We start from the raw sequence: 19,924 nt of genomic DNA, 5'->3' as shown, positions 1-19,924 counted from the left end.
TTAAAATTGCTATTAAAACTTTTATGCTGCCAGGTGACATTGATTTGAAAGCTACTAGAATAACAATAAGAAAGTTTAATCCCCCTCCACCTCACCTTACCTTTTTATGGGACACATGTTACAGTAACAATTCAGGTTTTTTATTGTAAAAAATATAGAAGAGATATTTAGAAATCTTTTGAAGATGAAAGGAAGTCTAATGAGAAGAAAAATAAAATCAAGAAAGAAAGAAGATGGATAGGGGTAATGTAAGTTTTCTCATGTACGCTTTGGCCTTAAAACAAGAGGAACCAAAAAAAAAAAAATTAAAATAAAGATATCCAGGAACAAGTCAGGAAAAATGAAAACTTCTGCAAAACCAGTAACATAAACATTAGAAGAAACTATAACAGTTCTAAGAGATGAAAAAGGTAAGTGAGAATGCTCAAGTGGGAAAAATTCAGAGTAGTTTTCAATATATAAGAGATCATCAGCAAACCTTATGCAGAAATTAGAAAAATTGTTAAGAACAATAGTTAGAGAAGCCAAGACCAAAGGACGGTTGAAGAGCTTACAAAAGAATGTTTGTCACCCTAAATATACATTGACCTGCAAGTTTTAATGTACTGGAGTTGTAGGGTGAATGAGAACTACAGAAGCTTTGAAAAAATTGGGAATACAATAATTCCCTACCATAAAATATGTAGATATTAAGAAGGTGGACATAAAAAATTACTAATCGATGGCTCGTGAATCTACCCAGAATGGAATATCCTACCATCTACTAAAAGAATCAATGCTCCAGATCTGAGACCACTGTAAATTAGCATAGCTGCATTGACCTAATTCAAGCTACATTGATTTACACTAGATAAAAATCAGTCCTGCACAGCAGATATTTGGTGGAAAATATGTAATATCTACAGCTGAGTGAATACATGAAAAAAATGAAGATATGTACCCATCTAAGTGCTTTGTCACTTGACATGTTTGTGTGAATGTCAAAGTGTTAGCCAGCAGGCTTACATCAGGAACTCTTTTTCATTAATTTGCCAACAGATGTCTAGTAGAAGACCTATTTGTTTGTTCCAATGTTTTTGTAAGGGCTTGTCTGGGAACAAGAGGAAAATCTATATCTTGATGTACTGTTCTTTTGCTTTTTCTTAATGGTAAAATTATTCCCTCTTTCCTCTGAACTAAAGCATTACACATGTCACTGACAAAATAGGGTACAAGGCTACCCCAGTGTGGTATTTCCTGCATTGCTGCTGTGCATATAGAAATGACCTTTGCCATAATAATTGAAATATACCTGATCCTGGAGTCCAAAATGTTCTCCTTTTTCACTGGAGAGGGGAAAGTTTGGAGGAACTGGAAGTCTGAGCCAAGGCTTACAGTGAATGAAGAGTTCTGAATGAGCTTCTGTCCCTGTCACTGGATCAAGTGTGAGGAGAAGGAGAGGTAAGACACTAAATAAACATGATCATGTTGGACACTTATAACAAAGATGCTTTACAGAAACAGTGTTGAATGAATAATTAAACTTCACTGTGAAGATGCTTATGCCTGAGATAGGTTAACTTGTTTGCCTGGCAGGTGGGTTGCCTGCAGAAGAAGAGGTAGATGACGTTCACGTCACTTCAAGTCGTTTTCATTCTTGACAACCTGGTGGCATTTGAGTTCAGGTTGCAGAGGTCTACTGTAAAGAGAAGTATTTTGCTTCAGGCATAGCAGATGCAGTTGTTGGCTGCTTAACAGGATCTTATTTCCATTAATTTGTCTTCAAACTCCATACTGTCACCTTAATGGAGAATGGCAAACTTATCTTGAAGATTCTATTTATTTAGACTCTTATAAGAAAAAAATGTACAGATCTGATTTGCATTGTATTAACATTGATGTGTAGTAGAGTAAGGGTCAGCGTTCAATTATTCCACTGTCAGCATTCAAGTGGGTAATCTCAAATGTTTAGTTTTGTTTCCAATGTACTCAGATGTTTCTTTTTGAAATAAAAGGAAATTTTCATTTTCTTTTCAAGCAGGAACACTTCTCAGATGAAATTGCAGTTAATTGAGGCTGTAATTGCTTTAGATGAACATCATTACAATGCTTAGAAAGTAGTTTTGAGGAGTTTGTTTAAATTGGCTTTTGAAAGAAGACCTACAGCATTTTTTATGCTACATATTAAAAACGTTCAAGATGGTAGATTTAATTTGGATGCAATAATTTAAAAGGATTCTAAGATTTTGCACACATTATTAAAACACCGAAGTCCTGAAGGAAGGAAGCAAAGTTAGGAGGGTTACTAACAGTTTGAATGCTATACAAGTATGTTATAATTGAATATATCCATAATATAGTGTCTTGACACCTTTTTTTGTCAGTGAGAAAGCTTTTTTCCCACCCCATACTTGGGATCTAAGATGCTGCTAATGATATTGTGCCATCTGAAGGTGTAATCAAGAATTCCCATAAGACTTTTTTTTAGGGCCTATTTCCACAGAGCTCCTTCAGCCACCACATGCCTGTAGGGTGCTCAATGTTTTACTGACAGGTCAAAAGAAAATGGAGTACATATACATGTGTCTTAGGCTTGTACTTCTCAAGTGGCTGTCAAGGAAATCAGTGAAGTTGTGAAAGCAAAGAAACAGTGTTTTCCTGGTAAATTACAAAAATATAGGGTCACAGACATACCAGTAAAGCCTATTTTGAGAGCTTTATATTGTGGAACAGCTACTCATCTGTTTGCCTATCAGTGTGCTTGTTGCTCTAGGTGTTTTTCAAGGTGCAGTAGTGGTCTACAATAAACAGAATGCAGTTCTGTGGAAGGAGCAGTGACGTCTGCTTGATCTGACTGTGGCTTTCCTAAGAACATCCATCCCAAGGATACAGCAGAAGAAGCAACGTGTTGTCTCCACAGCTGCTAATCCAGCTGCTGGCTAAAATGGGGCCGCTGCCCTCAGTGCATGTGAGGCTGGTACACAGAGGGATTTCTCTGGGGTTTTCAACCAGGGCCAGTCTGGAGGCCAGGTAAGCCCAGCTCCTCCATGGGAGCATGGGGGCACCTTCTGAGGTATGAGCAGAGGAAGGATGTGAGCTACTGGCCGATAGTGTGAATCTTTATTTTGAGTGAATGCCTGAATGACTTGGTAGGACTTGGGGCCTGTTGATATCTCAGTGTCAGGATATCACTGCTAGTTCTTTCTTCATTTCCCTCTCTTGCTGAGTTTGGCCATCTCCTCTCCTCCCGTCCCCACGCATGGTGTGTAAACACTACCAGCCAAAATCTGTCATACTTTGTGTTGGCATACAATATGCCATCAGCCTGATTCAAACAATCAGCCAAGCATACTGTCTGAAGCATACTGATATCAAAATTTGTTTGGTAATCACATCAAAATGCATCTGTTCATACCATTTCCCATACTTTTGTGGAGGTAGGAAAAAAAACAGTCTTGAAGTTTTGTTAAATCTACTGTTGGTATGAGCTCAAAATCTGAAAAGCAGAAAGCTGTTTCTTAAAAAAAAAAAAAAAACACCACAAATTAAGGAAAAAATAATAACCTTACCAACATTTTTCCTATGTCCTTAACATAATCAAAATAGCTCTCACTGCTGCAATGCTAAAAGAGGTAAATATACATCACCGAGAGGAAGCGGCAAATGCATACCTTGTCTAAGCTTGGCACAACTGGCTGGAAGTCTTGCATCTGGAAACTTTCCTGTAAGAGATGCAAAACATGTCAAAGAGGGATATTGATTTTTCTAGTGTAAATCTTAATAATTCTATGAATGAAAGGTATATTAATGAAATGTTTATTTTCCAGTATTAATGTATCTACATTTCTAATACAGAAATGTAAATAAATTATGCTTTTTTGTCAGCTTTGCTGGCAGAAGTTCTAAATATTGACCTGAGCTAAGGCACCAGCACTATTTTTATCAGCTCTTAGCTCAGAGGCTGATAGAGAAGCTGTACAAAATACAGCTGTAAAAAATACAAAGGTCTAAATAATGGAATATTTGATAATACTTATAAGAAGATGACAATGAAAAGTAAATAAGCTCCACAATAAATCTCTGCTGTAGGAACCCCAGAAGGACTTTCTCACCAAAATAGTGCAGCACAGACTTTTCTGAAGATAAGAATTGAATTTATAGTTACAAAATTTTTGACACAGCTGTTCTTGGCAGATGTCATACTTAGTGGAGCTAAAGGAGAAAGAGTAACCTCTTACTAGATACTCTGTTCTCCCATGTATAATATCTTCATTACATATTAGTTTGTTGTTGTGCAGTGTCTTTTATTTAAGGGGTATATGAACTACTTTCAGTGTGTTCTTGAGATGTGATTAAAATAATCAAGTTCCTAAATACAAGGAACGGTCCTCATGAAGTTAGCCTCCAAGGAAAATGTTTAGAGAGTCACAAATTTAAAAAAAAATAAAACCTCTCCAAGAAAATCCTCTGGCTTCTATACTCTAGGTTATATCTTCCTTTGCATGATAAAGCCTCAGGAAGGAAACAGGGTACAAACCTATCTCTGAGGAACCCTCTAGGGAGATTTTTAAACCACTATTTGGAAATCTAGTGAGATGGGGGAGAAATGTGTGTCTGAAGTCCTCATGGATAGCTTCACAGACTAGGGAATTTGACCGCCTCTTTGTGCTCTGCCTGTCGTCCCTTTTTCTCATTATCTCTGGCTTGATTCTTTCTCCCTGCTACCTTTCTGTCAGTGTGACAGGTCTGGAAGCTGCATTAGAGGCTGTGCTCATTTCCTTGTGAATAACCTGCTGGGATGCTCCACAGGTCACAAGGGCTCCTGCTACAGAGACTGGCTTCTTCCCTACTCACCTGACTTGACACTGATGGGATTTCTTCTAGTTTAAACAATTTGCTTGTTAAGCTGCTTTGGGGTAATACCACCCAATTTACTCTCATTTTCTTCACCACAGAGGTGATCAGAGAGAATAAAAATCTAAAACACTTTGTTTGCTAGCTTTCAGAGGTGTAATTTGTTGCTTTGCCGGCTACAGAAAATGGAAACCATAATACAAAAGAGGTTACTATTTGTCTCAAATCAGCATTTAACTTAGATTTAATGAGCAAGTTATTGTATATTAATTAAATCTAAATAGCTCATTGAAAGGCTTTTTTTTTGAGATTTTTCCTTGCCATATTGTTAGCTTGTTTAAAATGACAAAATAAATAAGTACTTAGATACGTTCCCATTAATATATTTTAATTTCCGAATCTTCTGAGTTTTTTAATGAGCATTTCTCGAGGTATAGTGAAAGAATAGAGATTTTATCATCTAAGACTAATTATTTGCATTAAAAGCTTTGCTACAGAGTGCTGTAACCTGTCTTTGGAACTGTGTCATGCAGACAAGAACAAAACATCAGCATTTTGCATGTGTCACAGCAGCCTTAGAATGAAAAACTGAGACCTAGCAAGTATCTCCCGAAGCACATTTCACATTCTTTCTCCTGGTGCTTCTGCTCAGTAAAACTAAGTCTGCCTTGCAAGGTTACAGCCTGTGAATTTCCCTGTCTCATTGAGCTCTACAATGGTGGCATATTAGAATAGGATCGTTCTGGAGGCAGCATAGACTAACTGGCCATTTCAACCATTGCCAGCTCCTGGTGTTCTTGATACAATTCACCTGATTGCTGCCACTGCTGTCACCTCTCTCTAGACGTGGGACACCTATGTCTCCCAGGATGCAGAGAAAAAGAGGGCTCCATAAGAGAAGGAAACATTTTCTCTTTTTTAATTAGGTGATACTAGGTCCAGCTGTTAAGAAAATAACTGGAATTATCACACTACTTAGAGAAATATTCTCAGCTGTGCAGTCTAGTGAAAAAGGAAATATCTTTCTGTTTCTAGAAGGAAAAGTCTTCTTGAAGGCATGCTGCTGCTTTTGTCACAGTAGTGATCTGGTTGCCATTAGAGTAGGGTAACTGTCATTTCCACAAAATAATCCTGTCAGCTTATATTTAAACACAATTAGCTACATCAACTCTCACTCAGTGACATGCAGAGTGACTGAAAGAAAATGAATGCCAGCTGTACCTGGTAAATAGGAAAAATGCCTTTACCTGTCCTTCAGGGCCACCTTGGTCTGCAGCCACAGATATTATGGCCAAGGGTCCACTGGCTTTACAGGGATGACAAAAGATTTGTGTTGTCCCTAGAGGACATTTTATTCCCTGCTCAAGCCACGGGGCATAGGCAATGCTCAGAGTTAATGGCAATCTGCTGCTTACTGTGGCCAAATGGGAGTTGTGTAGAGTTTCTGTGAGAAATGCCACTTTTCATTAGTGAAGAGATAATGGCAACACAGCACCCAAAGGAATTTGCCTTTTATACTGTTCAGAAAGTAATATAGAAAGAAAAGGTGAGTGGATTTCCTAGAGACTGCAGGGCTATACCTGGCCAAAGAGAAGGGTGTTCCAATTGTGAGGAGCATGGGGTATTGTGCTAGGTTTGGTTCACAGTGGACCTGATTTGTTCATTATTTATCCATGCAGCTCACAAGACTTATTTGTATTTGAAGAGTTGTAGTTTCAATGCCATTTAAGAGTCAAAACTTCACGAAAGTCAAAAAGCAGCTCCATAATATGTTTAGACATTTGATCAGCTAGGAAGAATCTTCAGGTAAGAGCAGACAGAAAATAGTGAAAACCCTCAAAACCCACCATTGTTTAGCAACTGGATAATGATATAATTACAGATTCAATGGCAGAATGCATAACAGCGAGCATGATTGTCTCATAAAGTCTCCACACATGGGGCTCTGCCAAACAGAATGTGCCTTCTCAAACCCATTTGAATACACTTCTTTGCTTTTCATTTCATTACGTTCAGAATCGATCCATTTTGATACAAATGGAAGACTTCAGCACCAGTTTTCTTAATGCATGATTTGAAAAATTGTGAGTTAATAACAGATTCATAAGCTTCAGCTTGAATATCAGCTGATAACAATGTATTAACTGCAAAGATGCCAGCACACATAACACAGAAATAAACTTTGTAATGAAAAATACATAATCTAAATAACAAAACTAATTTCAATTTTTCAGCTTCTTTGCCCCATACTTTCTTGGTTTTCCCCTTGGGCATTTTTCCTTCTATCCTTATCTTTCAGCCTCATGAACCCTATTTTCAGAATCCTAAAGGTAGCAGAACTATTGCACTTAAAGCAAAGTAGCAAATCATCTATCAAATAATGTTATCTTGTCCAGGCATCCTAATATTGATTCTTCTGCCTGACCTCTCACTCTTCTTCCTTTTAAGAGGGGAATAGAAAACACCAGAGCTCTCACTTCAGTTGCACCAGTTCCCTCTACCCATTAGTTTCAGAAGGTAGTTCTAAATTTCCACCAATGAATCAGACTTGCCAGCTTTTCTTCAACCTCAGTTATGCAGCTGTCATTTATACTGTAATTGCAAAGGCTTCAAACTGCAGGGAAGCAACTGCAAAGGTGCTTCTCAACAGGGCAAGGAAAAAAGTGTGCTTCAAATTAAACCAACCAAGTGAAGGCTAGAGAGTATGCAAGGGCTAGGACAAGTTGAGGAGAGAGCATGGACAATAAAGAGACCTCTCTTACTCCTATAAATTATCCACAAAACCAGCTGGATGACCGATTTGAGGACTCAATCTGCTGACAGATTTTAGGATTGGTTAGATGGGCAAAAACAAGAAAGGAGGTTAGAAGTATTCCCCTGGGAACTTGCTGAGAGGCCAATCCTCTGAGGACTAGTACAAAAGAAAGTGGTTCTTATGTTGTTTCTATTTAAGTTTGCACTAACTTTTGTCCTGAATAATGAGTTTCTAAGGACAAACATTGCTTATTGTGCCCTGTTCTTGGGTCTCTGTTTTGCCCAGCTCAGTATGACTGCAGATGGGAAATGGGACCAATTTTTTAGGTCATAGCAGCCCAGAAAGAAGTTCTTTATTATTATTACTATTAATATTATTATTGTTAGTAATAATATAATTTGTTTGTTTGTTTTTTAAATTTCAGATGCTGCTAGTTCCTATTAAACTGCAGCTCAGAGGCCTCTATTTCCCTGCAGCAACTATTGCCCATGGAGAACATGTAGATCTCAGAGCAAAAACTGGCAGTGTTTGTTTCCTGTTTATCACCCTAAGGGAAGATGATGCTGGTACCTCTTGTCTTCCTAGGAAATTATTTTCCCTGCAGCACAAAAGAGCTGTGCTGGAGATGGGAAGTGTAATTTGTAGCCTGCTGAGCTGTCTGCACTCAATCTTGCCCTAGATATGGAGTTATACCTGGAAGTCCACAACTTTTTCAAACGGAAGGGTAGGTAGGATAAGTGACTAGTCCTTGGAAAAAACTCAGTGGATGTGTGCCACGTATGCCCACACAGAGGAAAATATGCCAGAGCTAGAAAAAGTATAAGAGAGAGAATGAGCATGAGCAAACAAAATTATTCTTGCAATCAAGCCCCTTGATTGCAAACACTTCAGTAGCAGCCCTGCAAATCAAGAAATGCTGGGTGGTCAGCAGTGAGACCTTGAAGTAGGGAATTTAAGTGATTGTATGGTCCCCAAAACACTAATGATTAGATAGTTCACCCAAGCTCTTGACTTAAGGACTTGGAAGCTCTTGACTTAAGAAAGCCCTGCTGTGCACCATGGCCTGCAGGGGAGTTTTCTTGTGGTAGTAATAATGTAAGAAAAAACAAGAACCATTGACAGTTAAATCGTAACAGACTGAAGAAATTTACATGTTTATCAAAAACTGTCATATCCAATTGTGCTAAATCCTTCATGGGAGAAGCCTAAGACTGTAAGGAAAGGAGTCTTGTGTCAGCAGATAGATAGCTTTTTCTAGGCTGTGGTTTCCCTTCCATCCCCTGTTGGTTGTAGATGACTGAAGCCTTGAAGCTCTGGGCTGCTAGTTTACTCCTCAATTTTCTCTTGGCCATAGTCAATACGTAGCCACTGTGGTCACCCCAGTAGGCTCAGAAAATGTACCAGGCACCTCTTGCATGGTTCAGCACAGCCAGATAAGATATGCCTATGGTGTAGATGCACCAAAATATCTCAAGAAGTGAGAAGCATAAGACTATAAGGCTAAATGCTCAAAAGACAGCTACGGAGGGCCGGACTCTGAAATCAGGAGGTGACACGGATGTAAAAGAATCTTGAAGCAGTCCACATGCAGAAAAGTAGCGGTAAGAAATCCTACTAGATGTTATCCATTTTTAATGGGGGAATCTTTAGCTGAGGTCTGAAGTATCCTGAGAATGAAAAGAGAATTATGTTAGGTGACTTTTAGCAGTCATAATTAATAAATCCTTTATATAACACTGTTGTGAAACTCACAGTGCAACATTGAACTACTCCTGCCCTCAGGATTAACAAAAACTGGAAATTCCTGGCTGGTGTTCCTTAACTGTAGTCTGTTTAAAAATCATAGAATCATAGACTATCCTGAGTTGGAAGGGACCCACAAGAATATCGAGTCCAACTCCTGTTCCTGCACAGGACAACTCCACAGTTCACACCATGTGTCTGAGGGAGTTGTCCAGTCTCTGAACACTGTCAGGCTTGGGGCTGTGACACCTCCCTGGGGAGCCTGTTCCAGTGCTCCACCACCCTCTGTGTGAAGAACCTTTTCCTAATGTTCAACCTAAACTTCCCCTGACACATCTTCTGCCATTCCCTTGGGTTCTGACATTGGTCACTAAAGAGAAGAGTTCAGCACCTCCCCCTCCACCTCCCCTTGTGAGGAAGCTGTAGACCGTGATTAAGTGCCCTCTCAGTCTCCTCTTCTCCAAGCTGATCAAACCAAGTGACGTTAGGCTCATATGGCTTCCTCTTCAAAACCTTCACCAGCTTCATAGCCCTCTTCTGGACACTCTTCAGTAGCTTAAAATCTGTGGTGCCCACCACTGCACACAGTGCTCCAGGCAAGGCTGCACCAGTGCAGAGCAGAGCAGGACAATCACCTCCCCTGCCCAGCTGGCAATGCTGTGATTGATACACCCAGGACACAGTTGCCCTCTTGGCTGCCAGGGCACACTGTTGGCTCATGTTCAATTTGATGTCAACCAGAACCCCCAGATCCTTCTCTGCAGAGCTGCTTTCTAGCATCTCATCTCCCAGCCTGAATGTACAGCCAGGGTTGCCATGTCTCAGGTGCAAAAGTCTATTTAAACACTCTAACAGAGTCCTTAGTTTTAATTTAAAACTTTCTTTGCTGTTTTGGGTGCTTCTCACTGTCACATACCACAGGCATTTTTCACTTGGCTAGGCGATAATATGCATATCTTGATAAGAATGTTCACTTAGTCAATTGCTTGGCATTTGGATATTTTTTCTAGGTTATTGTCAAGTCAGCTAGTTTGAAGGGGCAACAGGTTATTTTCAACAGCTGGCATGCTCTTGCAATGAACAAATTGTCCTTTTTTATTTACATATTTTCATTTTGTCGTCCTTTTACTGACTTACACAAGATGGATTTTATGTAAAGCCCCTAGAGGCATTAATACCAAATAAAAAGAATGTGCTGCTATAAAGATGGATAGAAGAGGTATATTACAATACCTTGAAACGTGCTTTGTACTGTTGAGCACATATGAATGAGAATTGAATACAAGGATGGGGGTGAGAGAGAAAGAGGCATTTCTTTTTCTGTCTGTACCTATATACAAAGACACGGACACATCTATTACTCTACATATGAAAATACCATTGTAACAAAAGTAAGTCTTTGGTGTACCATACATTTCTCTTTAAATTAGAAGAAAAACATGACTTCTTTTACATAATAGAAATATTTGAAAAATGAGGTGGAAATGCCTTGAAAGAGCATATTTTGAGTGGTGGCTAAACAAGAAGAAAAAACAATGGGTAGAAGATAATCATCCCTAGATGTTAGGCAGGGTATTTTGTGATTTGTGGTTTTGTCCAGGACACTGGCAGTTTGTCATGGGAAGCCATTTCTAAAACATCAACCTCCAGGACCTTAGTTCTGCTCATCTCATCCACAGAAACAATTCTACTCCAAAAGAGGTTCTCTTGCAGTCTGACTTGGCTCTTGAAATGCCAGACATATTCTTTTCTGCATTTGAAAGTAAAGCTATAAACATTTCAGTCACAAAGCTGGCAATAAGAACAGTTGTTATTTGCTTCTTCATACCAGCAAGTGCTTATGGATTGTTTGCAATTAAAAGCTGCCCAAAAATTTGCAAATACAATTATGAATTCTGGCTTAGAGAAGCAGCCAGCACGTGCCAGGGACTTGCAATGACACTATTTGATCATAAAAGTGCAGGTAGCGAGTGCAGAACCAAGGTGTTGGGGTGGGGATGGTGGAGGTGAGCTAGGCAGGCAGCAAGTATGGAAAAGGGAGTACAGGTCCGCTGTTGGAGAGCTGATTTTAAAAAGCCGTGCAGGGCAAAGGTGCACAATGCCGTCACTTTTGCATCTGCCTTCCACAGTCCCTGTGAAGGAGATTCTCCCTCTGACAGGGATATTTTGTCTGCTCTCCACCTACTTATTAAACAGCAACAAGATGTGACCTGGATACTGCCCTTTTTTTCCCCTTTTTTCAGAGGACTGCTGGCTGGTGTCCTGCTGCTGCCAGCTGTTGCTGAGCTGGCCAGCTCATCTCCATCTCCTCCTAGTGCACAGGACAGCCTTGAAATCCTCCCACAATGAGGGTGTTTTCATGTGATGTGTGATCATCTCTTTAAAAGACTGAAAGCAGAGAGTGGTAATGGTTGTTGAGATACCTTGAGCGGGAAGTGGCAGCTGGAAGTTGCTGGGTCAGAAAGAATGGCGTTAGAAAACAATCCCAAATCAGGGCCACATTGTCTGCTGTGCTGTACGTGGAGCAGAGGAGCCGTTTTCACCTCCCTGCTCTGGAAGCCAGCTGAATACCAGTTCAGCATCTGTCATAATTTGAAGTATCCTGGGGCTCAGAAGGTACAGTGTTGAGGGCTAGGTGAGCATACTGGCTAGTTGTTGCAGAGTACTCCTGCAGCTGTTTCCCCAGCACATGCTTTGCCCCAGCACTTAAGGGATGTGCTGCATAACATCCAGGTAGTCTTGCTTCAGGCTGCTCATATGCTCTATTGGACTTTACAGTAGGGATGCACTGCACAAGCAGCTCAGTGTGTCTGAGGACATTGTGGTCCAAGCTTCTGGCCTTCTGCGCCATGGGACAGCTGAGGCAGAGTCCACGTAAACCTGAAATGCACCACATTCAAAGGAGAAGATGCCAAATGTCCACCTGTGCTTCTGGTGAGGAACAAGTAAAGGAAACTTTTAGAAAGGGAAAACATTTGGTATTCAAAGACCAACAGTCTGCTAAACAAGTATCTCTGCAATTTTCATTTAGCTTAATGACAACTAGGAAAGGCTGGCAGGCTTCTTTCTTAAACTTACTGAAGCATTACACTAGTGTGTGGGAGTATTGGCTCTGTCAGGCATTGTGTGCTGTTTCATTCGTGAGTGAAAGAGGCTGTCTGCATTTCGAAGAATCACAGTGAAAACTATACTCAATTTGTGGCAGAATAATAAGGTGATCTATTGTACTGCTTTTGCAAGTGGAAAATGAGCTCTGCTCTAGGTGTATAATTTGCTATCGCAGAAGCAACAGAAGTATCAGTAATATACAGATTCTCACATGAGCTGTAGCCCATGCACAGGATGTTTGCTTGCTCACGTGTGAGCACACATATATACCTCTACTGGGAGGGGGAGAATATAGCTCTGGCATCATGGCCTTTAGCAGAGGTTCCTATGAGGCATCAAAGGTCATGATAAAGAGTTTATTTTGAAAGCTTGAAGAATATTCCTCCACCCAAATTTCAGTTAGGAGGACATCAGAATACTACAGGTTTGGTTTTTTTTTTTTTTCATGGAAATAAACCAAAAGTGTGCAGCTAGAAGTTTTAATGTCTGTAATACAGTCCTCCAAGTCTGTGCTCTACATATTTCCCTCTGGAGATTAGGAAGTTTCATTGATTAGGCTGTGGTGCTTACAAAGCAGTCAGTCAATGCTGAGCAGAAAAATGTAGAAACATTTTTGCTATAATAGGTTATAGGAAGGAGTGAAAGAAGATACTTTTTTAAACAATAAGAAGCCACATAATTTTTCTGTAACAAGAGATGAAAATACGTTTCAGAGATGCAGGAAAAAGGTGTGTAGAAAAGAACTGCAGGACTGAGCTCAGTTGTGTTATTTCTGTAACTAGACAGCGATCACGCGTTTTTGTACGAAGTGATGCTCAGTCTAGAAAACAGCAAAAGAGGGAGATGTGAAAGCAAATGAACAATAAGCCAATATCAGAACTCTGTGAAAGCAGTGTTCATGTCTTCCCTGTGAAATAAGGTCATGGCTCTGCCTGATGAAATGGGGTAGAAACTGTCCTCTTAAATTCATCGGATCAGAACGGCAAAAGGAAAAAAATCACAGTATCAATGGTAGCATATTTCCCTCCCTAGATTTCTGCAGTATCTTAAAGATTGAATAAAGCTAATCCTAAGACAAAAGGAAATAATTCTGGGCAGTAAGAGAAAATAATACTGTTAAATATTTGGTGAAACAGGGATTTCTGCAGTATCTTAAAGATTGAATAAAGCTAATCCTAAAACAAAAGGAAATAATTCTGGGCAGTAAGAGAAAATAATACTGTTAAATATTTGGTGAAACAGGTGTATACATTATGGAGAACCAGAACTCTGCAACCCAATATTCAGAAGCCCAAATGAATTAAATTATCTGATTTGCATCAGATTTTTTTCATAATCTTCCACGGTCACTGCTGACTCAGAAGGTTCAAACTCTTTTAAGTTGGTAGTGCTTTCTTAATGCAAATAAAGCAAAACATGCTGGGTTGTGTATGGAGAAGCATGGCCAGCTGACCAAGAGAAGTTACTGTTTGACTTTCTCTGGCATTGACAGTGCCAGGGGCTGTGGTGGAAGACTGTCCAATTCTGGGCTTCCAGTTAAAAGGGGACATTGAGAAACGAGACAAGGTCCAGACAGGGTGTCCAGGGAGGGACCAGGTTGTCAGGGGCCACAAGCTCATGACCTGTGAGGGGGCAGTAAAGAGCTGGGTTTGCTTAGCATGAAAAAGAGGAAGCTAAGAAGCTACCCAACAGCAGCCTGAATGGCAAAGATGACAGAGCGAAACTTTTCTCAGTGGTATCAGATGTTACAAAATCCAGAAGCAGCCACAGACTGTGAATTTGGTGCTTCAACAAATGGGCCATAAGAAAAACCTTTCCACTAGTCAGGGTGGTGATGGATTTCAAAAGTCAGCTAGATCAGGCCCTGGCTACCTGATTTAGTGTTGGTTATAGCACCAAGTCTTTTGCAGGTTGTATCTGTAATGAATGAGAGATGAAAAAATCCCTCTGACATGGGTTCTGCTCTGCACTGGGAACACCTGCAGCTGTACTGCCTTTCCTGTCATATACTCTCATGGAGAGGGGAGAGGAGCCACACAGTTTCCTTCGTAAGTTCATTATACTATCTAAGCCCATTAAAGCCATCAGGGAGTTGGATTTCTGATTTAAGCTCTCAAATCCAACTAGTAGTGAAAAATCCTGTCAGAGGACATGTGTTTGCTTTAATGTGCCAACCTTCTTGCTTAGTTTGTATGTATAATACATTAACCAAAATACCATTAATGGGCATCTTTTCTTTTAAAGAGCCAGATCTCAATACAAAGCAGTTCCCCTGGATTTCAGTAAAAGTAAGGGAGGCATCCAGTGAGAAATCATAACTGAATTATTTCTGTTGCTGATGATAGGACTCTTACTGACAATAATACACTTTTAAAAGATTTTAAAATAATGTATTGGATGCAGCTCTATGCTATCGTGCTACATGGTGAGAATTATTTGTAATTGCTTGCAAGCTTGAGCTGCTGAATTTGCAATGAACACCCATTTATAATTTACAATATTGAAAAAGAAAGAAGACTAACTTTGCTTTAGTTTTCCCTATTTCTATTACACGGATTCACTGAGACCTAATTAAAAATTTATTTGATTAGAAAGCAAGAAAATGAACAAGAGTTTGCAAGATTTTGGTGGATATGGTCCAATATTTCTTAAACAGCTACATTATGGATTTCAATGGAACATTAATTATGTAGGAAAATTAACTTCCAGAAGTAATTAACATCATCACTTTTTGAAAAAATTAACAGAAGTCTAATCATTAAATGATTTCATACAACCTACTCAGGGATTGATGAAAACCAGGGAACTGAATGACTTGAGGGGTCCCCTCCCAGTTCTGCCTTCCTGAGAACTGACATTAAAATCAGTGAAGGATATGAAGGAACACATTCTGCCTCCCTCGTTTGTGCCAGTGTTTTGTCTCCTTTTTTCTACTGACTTTGAGGCTTTTGGCAGTCACAGTCCTATTAAGAAACAGGAGGCTGAAACTGGCCTACAATTAAACTACATAGTAGGCTGTCTTGGTACCATCAGAGATGGTTATGTGAATCCCAGCCCTATTTAAGTCATTTTAACTTGGCTACTTTTTTTTAGGACAAAAAGATATACCTAGTCATCAGAGTTTTTTAAAAAAACAAGGCACACACAGTATCTTTACCTCATCCTGTACCTTTGCATTTTTTGATGTGAAACGGGGGTCTTCTGTGGGAGGAAATGCAGCAGGGGCAAACTGTTGGGTCTGTCCCCTCTGCTTTGCTCCTGGCATCATGGGACAGTAAAGGACTAGGGGAAATAGGTGGTGCTGTCAGGCTTGCAGCAGCTCCTGTGTCATCTCATATTCACCTAGTATGAAAAGGAACTCATTAAAGCAAAAGAGGCTCACAGACAAGTTGCTTTTTTATTTAATAACTCTCCAGCTCTGGTGGTAGATGTTTAGAGGCTTTCCGAGATGTGGGGTTTTTCTGTGTAATATTGTCATTTATAAACCATGTCATGCAAAGCCACTGTATATCTGTGTTATCTTTCTTGTTTAAATGCAGTTACTGAGTTGAATATGGGCTACTGGGGAGACAAAAAAAAAGGAAAAGTAGAATGGCAAGGCAACAGCTTCAGGTGAATCACCTTCCAATAACCACGTTGGAGAGGTGGAAAGATATTGAAGCTGCTAAAAATAAAGAGTCAGCTCAGGAGCTCTGGCTGGTTACAGCGGCTTTCTGGATAAGACCGGAAGCCTCAAAGTGCAGAGCTGCTGTCTGGATGTAGTAGCTTTGGGATGAGGACATGGTGTGGAGTTGCCAGTGAGTTGCTTGTAGGGGACATCAAACAGAAGCGAGTTGGAGAGGAGTGCTTGAGGCAGCTGGCTCCACTCTGCTTTGAAAGGAGAGCAAATCGTGGGAAAGGCAGGTTTGTGTGGAGATGTAGTTGTAGACACAGCCTGAATATTGTGAGGAAGGGTCAGATGACTTTCTAGCCATCTCTGGAGCCAGAAATGTATTATTGGGGACAGGAATTATGTTATAGGGACAAGACTAAGTAACTAATGAACCTGAACATCCACCTTTTGTTTGACTCTTTAGATCAAAAAGGTAGAAGGTAGAAAACCCTGAATATACAGGTTTCCTATTTTGTGTGTTAACAATAATCAGATGAGCAAACAGCATAAATTGAATATGCAAAACAAGATTAAGTGGATTAAATATTGTAACACAAGAAGAAACTAATTAGCAAACTACTTAAGCTGACCTGATTAAACTGGAAAATGGCAGTTATGTTTACTTATCAGCCCATCAGACTCAACATTAACTTAACTTGCTCAAAGTGATGGTATCAGATTGTCTGTATTCTAGCAGGTATTATATATCTATTTATATATACACAGTCTGATCCAGGGGTGTCAAACTCATTTTCACCAGGGGCCACATCAGCCTCATGGGTGTAAGTTACATTTATACAGTCCTAAAACTACATTCAGCCCTTTGAAGGCAACCACGAGGCTGATGTGGGCCATAGTGAAAATGAGTTTGACACCCCAGTCTAATCCCTTGTGAACTAGAGTCAATATTAAGATTACAGTGTGGACGGTGTATAATGCAGGGTTCTCATCCTCTAAGTTGTCGAAGAAGTCAGTGCTTCATGGCTGAGCACAACATAAGGATACATGAAGCATTCTGATACAGCTCAAAGTAGCAAAGATTCCTATATCTAACTGATGAAGAATAATATACACAAAAATAGCAATTTCAAAACTGCAGCACTGTCTGTGACCTTTAAGATTTGTACACATGGGAGCTTTTAGGCAATGAAATTGTAATAGGGAGGGTTGCCCAAGGAGCCCCAACAACTTCTCAGTGTTGTGCTAGAGTTTGGGGTTACTGAGTTTTTAAAATAACATTGTGGCATACTGAATGTGAAAGGCTGTTGGCTGCTTCACTTCTAGGCATGAAGTGCTGCGTCTTGTCCAGTGCAGAGTCTTTAGTCATCTAAGTCATTACAAGGGTTGGCAAAATGATTGACTTGAAACCAGCTTGGGAGGAAAAGATGGGCTTTTGATTAAACTCATTTTTTCAATGACCTATAGAAAAAAACTATGGAATATGAGGATCAAAACAGAACACCCAGATAATGCTAGGCAGTAGAAATATATGGATTCTCTAATGCCACTGAACTGTTTTTATTGGTGAGCTTCTTGCTCTTATTCTCTTTGTTGAGCATGGTCCAGAGCTGTATTTCATCTCCTGTCTGCTCAGTGACCAAGGGAGTGCCAAGATGTACTGTCTCTCTTCACTCAAAGGGAGGGCGTAATGCCTCTGGCAGAAGTATGCAATCTAGGCGACAGCACAGAATGAATGTAAGACACATCTAGCTGCAACTCCCATCACTCAGCATGGCAACAGGTCTCATCTGAAACATTTTGAGGGGGAAAAAAAGGTTATTTGAAAAATAGATATTTTTCATGGAGCATTTCAGTTATCTGAAACCCAATTTTCTGTCAATAACTACCTGACTTTATTTGTGATAAAGCTTCCTTGATGGAAACATCTGGAAAGATGCTACTTTGGGATACCTACAACACAGTCACAGGTGTGAGGTAAGGTAACCTGTACTAGCTGGAATACTGTAGGAGCCCATTGTTACGCTACGCTGCAGTCACCTCTGATTGCAGTGTTATACATATGTTAAACCTATTATTATGCAAAAATCTATATAACCCTACATAGGTTTTAGAGATTTATCTTGATCTATACATTTTCCATTAGACAGCCATTCAGTGTTTTAGGGGCCTATTATGCAAATTACTATTAATAATGTAAATTACCAGATAATATAATGGGTTTCTTACTCTGTCTCAATGAATGAATAATTAAGAAGGAGCAGGGCAGGAAATTCAAAGCTGTTGAAAGAATAGGTCAAATGGAATCTATAACAACCAGATGCAGTAACTTTCCTTCAGGCTCTTGTCCAATGGGATTATTCTAGCTCTGTATATTTCTCCAGATGACAGGGAATATGTCTCTTAAGTCTAGCTAGGTAAAGTTAGCAAGAAGTACAAATATAGCAGTAAATTTATCTGGTGCAGTTGGTATGTTTCCAGTTTATCATGAGGCTCACTGTACATCTGGGAAATGTCACTAATTTTTGAAATTTGATGTAATTTTGCCATTGCCCTGTAGTTCTAAGACTATAATGTTAAAATAACAATAGTAATTATTTAACACAAGCTTATTTATTTCCCCTCAGGACCGCTGATCATGTCCTGCAAAATCTAAGTCATTTGTAGAGACTCTATTTCTAGAGACAATTTTATCAAGTCAGGTACTTTGAATGATCACAACTTCTATCCTCCCATGAAGAATAGGTGTTATCTTTGCCTTTGTCCTTTGCTTCGAGCCCAACCTTGCTGATTTATCAAGACTGAAAACTCTCCAAAACTTCTGTCTCTATGAGCATCTCCTCTGTCAGGTCTTGTGAGGGCATTTTAAGATAATTTGCAGCTATCTGCCTTGGTCTTGTTTGGAAGGAATTAGTTCCTCATTGGTTGAAGCCTTTCTTTCTCCTATTTGTGTGCAGAGACTGGAGAAAGTATGTACATTTTACCTTTGAAGCTAGAACTCCTGTTAATTCATATTTTTCCTGCAGGGGTTGGCATGATTAGCCAAAAATCTTTGGTGCAGTTCATTAAAGAATCATACTTAGCAATTGAATCATCAGGGATGTCTCTGTGAGGCTTAGGATCTGGGTAAGACTTGTGAGCATTTAAATCAGTATCTCTCATTTTAGATGCAGAAAAATCCTTAGCTGCGATTTGACCTCATGAAACCAGTCTGTTGATAAAAGAAAGGCAGTTAATCCTATCTCAGCTTCTCCTTATCAAAGATGTTATTTGTTGTGGGCTTTTTTTGGTTTGTTTGTTTTTTGTTTTGTTGTTGTTTTTTTGTTTGTTTATTCCTGTTAAGGAAACAAAGGCTATATTTCAAGATCACGATAATCACTGCCTTCCCACTGCACTGAAAATAGTTCAGCTGTGATAACAATTTGCAGGAAAAAAGTTATTTCTATCTAGACAAGTTTTGAGTTAAGACTTAAGAGAAAAATATATTATTTATTGTGATAATGTACCATTTCATATTATTGCAGATTAAATGGTAAAACAGGTAGATTTAAGTGAGAGTTCTCTTTACATATGCTATTCTTCAAATAAAGGAAAAAACCTCAGAAAGATATTGCTTTAGGGAAAATACAGTAAAAACATCTGTACAATGATTACAATGAACACAGTTGTGCCATGTCTAAACTTCCGTTAGAAATCTGAAATTCAATAAGCTGATGGTACTTTTGCCTCGAAATGTGGTGAAAGATACTGCAAAAGATACTGTAAAAACTGGGATGTTTCACCTTAACTTTTATTTCAAAGTCTGTTAAAAACAATTAATCCACTTTTTTCATGTTAACCCCCAAGAAAAGGACTATCAGAAATAGAGCTGGAAT

The sequence above is a fragment of the Streptopelia decaocto genome (assembly GCF_964273445.1).
Source record: "Streptopelia decaocto genome assembly, chromosome: 3".
NCBI lineage: Eukaryota > Metazoa > Chordata > Aves > Columbiformes > Columbidae > Streptopelia > Streptopelia decaocto.
This window is presented reverse-complemented; position numbering follows the sequence as displayed.